This window comes from Metopolophium dirhodum, chromosome 1 (assembly GCF_019925205.1).
Source record: "Metopolophium dirhodum isolate CAU chromosome 1, ASM1992520v1, whole genome shotgun sequence".
NCBI lineage: Eukaryota > Metazoa > Arthropoda > Insecta > Hemiptera > Aphididae > Metopolophium > Metopolophium dirhodum.
Window position 1 is genome coordinate 28,366,613 of NC_083560.1, and position 6,012 is coordinate 28,372,624.

The 6,012-nt window shown below is 30.1% G+C and overlaps 1 pseudogene; it reads right to left on the reverse strand.

Moving 5' to 3' along the window:
* Nucleotides 1–564: 564 nt before the first annotated feature.
* On the reverse strand, nt 565–5,047 carry LOC132935444 (uncharacterized; annotated as a pseudogene).
* Nucleotides 5,048–6,012: the final 965 nt, after the last annotated feature.

Consider the following 6,012-nt stretch of genomic DNA (forward strand, 5'->3'; position numbering starts at 1 on the left):
TCCGAGCATTTTTTCTATCCAAAATGTTGGTGACAGACAAAAAAAACATACATCACTGTAAAATCAATACCTCCACTCAGAATCTAAAATTGATTGATATAAAGATAACATATTTAGTATAAATAATAATAAAAAAATAATAAATAATACAACATGTTTTTTATACCTGTATTATATTACTATTAAGAGCACGTTTCATGCATGTGGTACCCATGTGTTATATCCGTCTTACAACTAACGCATCATAATATTGCAAATTTTACGTTAAGATGATTGTTATGAGGATAGCTGATAGATAGCTGATAGATCATATAACTTGCTTCAAATTTAAAACAGATAACAATTATAATGATAATTTAAATATTTAAATTTTATTATAGGTAGATACGGTACGCAATAGTTGTACACTGCACAGAATGCTACAGCGCTACTCAATAATAGTATTACTGCTGTACACTTGTACCTACCGATACATAAGGCCATAACTTTATTAACTATATTATCATATATTATGATGTGATTGCTAACATTTCATAACTGACCCACTACCTATTATAAGATAATCTAATCTTTTTTAACAGTTTTACTGCTGCAGCAGGTAGCTGGTTTTTCGATCGGTGTTCCATTCTTGATCAAAGAGCTTTTACTTTTCCTAAAAATATATAAAAAAAAAAGATAGATTATTAAATTATAATTATATTTATAGGAAGGTACCTATTTACTAAGGTAATTTATTATATATTATTATTATTATTTTTTTTTTTTATTGAACTTAAACCCCGGCGACTATGGCCATTAGCTGTTGTAGGGGTTATGATCTGTGGTAGGGGTAACGTTGGTACGGTAGGTTTTTACGATTGTTTTAACTGTTGTTATGGTAGGTAGCAAACACGTGTATGTGTGTCAAGTTTTTTACTTTTTAACAACTATGAACCCGGGTGGTCACCCATCCGGGAGCTAGTAGCTGTGGCCGTTACTTACTCCCAGTCGCGACTGGTAGTAGCCAACGCGCCATGCCAAGCCACTATATATTATTATAATTATGACAGACTCATAATATAAGATTGGCTTGGATAATATTATTATTTAAAAATTGCCATTAAGAACGGCATATTAGAATTAGAGTACCTACCGCAGGTTTGTTTGCTAGTGTATATAAGATACTTCTTCAGGTATTATTATAAAACAATATTAGGACAAATGCATTTAAATTTAAAATAAAACTCACATAATTATTACACTGGCATAGAAATTAGTTTAGGTATATACAATGACACAGGCTACTATATAATATGGTAATAGAGTAATGCTATAATAATGTATTGCCTAAGTATACGTAACTGGTACGTGTGTAAGTACCTAGTAGGTAACTACTTACTTTAGTAATAGTATTAATTACCTTGGATATTTTTTTATCTACCCACCCGGTACCCACCCACCCAACCCCACCATTATAGGTGGTTAAAATGCACCTGGGTGTGTACTCTTAGCCACTGGACGTTTGTGTGACAAACCCAGAGGTGAAGTGGCCCACTGACCTACTGTCCTGTAGGATAGTAAGCCATTGTACTACGGGGGCACGTTCAATCGGGAATCTCAAAATAATATAATATAAACGGTTGCCATATGGTAATATGGACACACAAATGGACGGAAATCACAAAATAATATATAAATGTTTGCAATGGTAATTGGTAATATGGATACACAGACAGACAAACAAACAGACATACATTCATTTTTATATATATAAACTATATAAATCGATACTCATTGATAATATAATATTGTTGGTGTAATTACAGTTAGAGTTTTGTTATTTTTATGTTAAAAATACTAATTTCTCCTCTGAATTTTTCTGAATACGGGGCCTTCTATAAGTTAATAGGCTTTTATAGGTCCAGTCCACCCCTGGACGTACCAATAGACCTTATACTAATAGACAAAAAATTAGTGTATGAAAAACATGGCAAAATATAGAGGGCTATTTAGAGGGCAATATAGATGATCGTTTACTCATATGCACAGTAGTGCGGGGTAGTACGATAAGATATATAGATTATTGTATTTTATGGTCAAGACAGGCCACATCACTGCGACGTATTTCCACGCTGCTTGTAATGATGTTGTTATACACTGATACACAGATCATGTCTATAAGTCTATTAGTAGAAGGTATATAGAGTATAAACATACCACTATGTAACCGTATACTATTCTTAATATTAGTGTCATAATCATAACAAATTTATTGAGAATCAAATTTTCAAGTAGACCTGTAAAACATTTATAGTTGCGATATATTAATAAAGCTGATGCCCTGAAATGGTGTCTGCAAGTTTATTTTAAATAGCTTAGGACCAAGGACTCACTCAGTCTTTTCTATATAATTTGACTGTAAGAAAGCACTCGGGCTATGAAAAAGTTCAAAATTAAAAACGGCACGTACGACGTACTCGGTAAATCACTCTAAATACCTACGTCCTTTTTAAGAATGTATATATAAATAAAATGTATAAGACTGTATATAATATATATTATTAATTATAATACATATAATGTGTAATTATATAAATGTTATTATTATTATTTATCTCATATTCACCCATTTGACCCATGGTCCAGAAATATTAAATTTAGTTATGCTGTGACCTAATATGACATCATTGCAGAGGTAATTAAATATCACACCCTCCGGGACATCTAAAAAACGCGATTTACTCACCGTAGCCAGACGTGAAATAACTTATGATAATCCATATACCCGCTACTGCCCACGTACACTGATAGATAGTTGAGTACAAGGCATGTTCTAATGGATAATAAGGTCTATTTCTCTCATAGAATACAGTGCCGTAAGACTGAACCCATAAAGTAAACGTGCAAATGGAAAATATTCCGCCGTGAACCAACGTCTGTATATACACGACACACAAAGAAAACGTCAATAGGTATCATAAATCATAATATATAAGTAAAAACCAATACATTTGCCGATAAATGTTTGTAAAATACACGATAACATTCTCTAGGTATTCTAATAATTACTTGTGAAAATTTCACTTTTTTTTCCTTCAGTTTTTCCAGTACAAAGCTCATGGCCAAGGGTCCAAAGAATGGCGTGGCCCGCATGTAACTTGGTCGGTACGACTCATTTAACGATAAAATATTTCTCATGTACAATATTATGTATCTGTAAACAATATAATAATATATTGCATGATAATATGTATTATTATCATGCATGTATAATGTACCGTATTTTTGTATACAATTTTATGATTCAATAATAATATCCTTATATTAGGTGTTGCTTAACCAAAGTTTATCGTTAAAAATTTGTTTTTACTCTATTTCTTATATTAAAATTTTCAAAATATTTGCAGGTATCTATAGTTGTAATAATAATGATAATAGTAATAACGTTGTTCATTCGTTCATCGTTGCAATGGCTTCACTCAATATTGTGATTGGTAACTGCACAACTATACTATATAAAAAAATTATATATATTTGACGTTCAAATATATATAAATATATAATATAGGTACTTATTATATACGTTTCAACGAATTCGGAATAATAGTTTAACCAGCATTGGAAATAGGTACAACAAATCTCGGTTATTCGAATTCACTGCTTGTGCGTTTAAGTGTTCTTTCAATGACTAAAATACTATTAACATACGGTATAGGAAATTTATCCATTCCATCTCTTCCCGTCAAAAGAGTGATTATGAACGGTACGGATATCGACAAACCAATTATTGTGCCAAGCAATGCGATTCCGTATTTTGGGTTTTTCGTGTAAACGTAAACGACAATAGCTCCGATTACGACAAACTGGATATCACACGATAAGTACTAGCTCATTATGAGGCACTGGAATACAAATAAATAGAAATTAATATTTATACAATGATGTTGAATGCCAGTCAGTAATCATCAACTTTTCATCAAGACACTATAGGACGTTGATTGGATGTATTTTAATTTCAAAAACGGATTTCAATTAATTTATGTTAACCTTACGTTTCTTACTTAAATACCGGTAGTCTGCGGTTCAAAATCTTTATATATCGATGGCTAAGAGGCCAAAAGTTGTATGTCCCATACATTACATTTTACAGGAGAGCAGTTTTAAGATTTTAAATTATTCTACACCTAAACATTTGTGTTGTAGATTTTTGTTTTTCAGTGTTGCAACTGATTTATTTGTAAAATATTCTGTAGATTACATAAATTATTACTTTTAGGTCTTAAAATTTGTTTTAAACGTAATTATAATGTTACTTTTAAATTTAAATGGCACTTGTTATGAATGGCAATTATAATATATTTTTACCGTGGACATATAAGGTTTTGATGGACATATTAACAGTTGTTAATTTAATATTAACTCTAATTTATTTATTATATAACAAATTAAAATGTACGTAAGAATAATTTTTTTGATATAAAAAATTCAATTTGTTTATATAATTGCAGTAAAAAAGTAAAAAATATAAAAAATATTGCAATTTTTCATTGAATATAAAAAATAATAAAATAGCATTTTTCATCAAATTTTTAATCAAATAAAACCCGTGTTTAATGATATTTTATACTAATTGAAGATATCATATTATTTAGTGTAATTTAAAATTAAAAATGTTTATTATTTAAAATAATACGTCCGGACATATTCATTTTTTATAAATAGATAAACAAATTCAATATTATCTAAAACATTACACGTCCAAAATTGAATGTATTGTTTTTGACAAAAGTAATAAGTCCGGACTTGTTATATTTGTCCGCTTGATATTTAGATCATGTTAAAATATTTATTGTATGTCTCATTAAATTAGGACTTGTTATATGTGTGCAGTAAAAAAACCTATCTTGCACTAAAAACACAAAAATTAAAGTATAAATAAAACATGTTTTAATTATGATATTGACTTGTAATGTTTTACCGAATCAAAAAGACGACCCAGATAAACCCTATGGACTAATAAAACGATTTTGAGAAAAATTGGACTTACAACTTTTGGCCTCTTAGCCATCGATATATCCTTTCCTTACAATATAATATAATATAAAAGAACGGGCCTTTTTTATGTTCCGAATTTCCAATATTCTTACAACACTATTGAAGTTTTTTCCATTTTTTTTTTGACGGTTGTTTCAATTATCTTCTTGAGTGATCTATTATTTCTATTATTAAATCTGTTGTTACTTTGTTGGTGCCGGTCATTTATTAAGGAGTAAACATTAGACAATTAATTCACATGTTGTATCGGCCTCGCGCGGAATGTGCATATGTGTGAGAATGTAAATCGATATTAGTGTGAGTTAGCTATAATTACATGCGCAGATAAAGATATTTACGCACACGCATGCACAAGTCAGTGATTGACTTCGATGACTATTATTCTGTGCTATTATCTGCTCTATTTTGATGAAAAAAAATGCTTTTAGAGGAAAAACTCTCACGCCTCGTTGATATATCGGATTTTGAACATTTTTTTTTTATCTGAAAGATAAAAAGTTTTTGCAGGTCGGATCAAAGCTTGAATTTTTATTTTACTTTAAATAGTAGTAGAAAAATACGTTTGAAAAAAGAAGAAATATTGTGCATTATTTAAATGCATATTCCAGCTTCTATAATTCTAATTTTCAAAATCGGGCTTTGATCAGACCTACAAAATGTTCTCTACTTTTAAATAATAAAAAAAAATTAACGCAATCTGAATATTCTACAGGGCGTGACAGTTTTTCATGTATGACATGTTTTTTTACCGACCCCCTTGAGAAAATGCAAATCCTCCTGTTTTGTAAGAAGCGATGATTTTGTTCTTCATTTCAGCAACTGAAGTGTAATCCGTTTATATGTTTGAAATATACCTTTAATGTCAGTTTACGAAAAATGATTATACAGTAGAACCTCGATTATCCGTGACTCGATTATCCGTGTTTGCGATTAACCGTGCTCACTCTTCCAAAAATTTAAAAATAAGTATGGACTGTA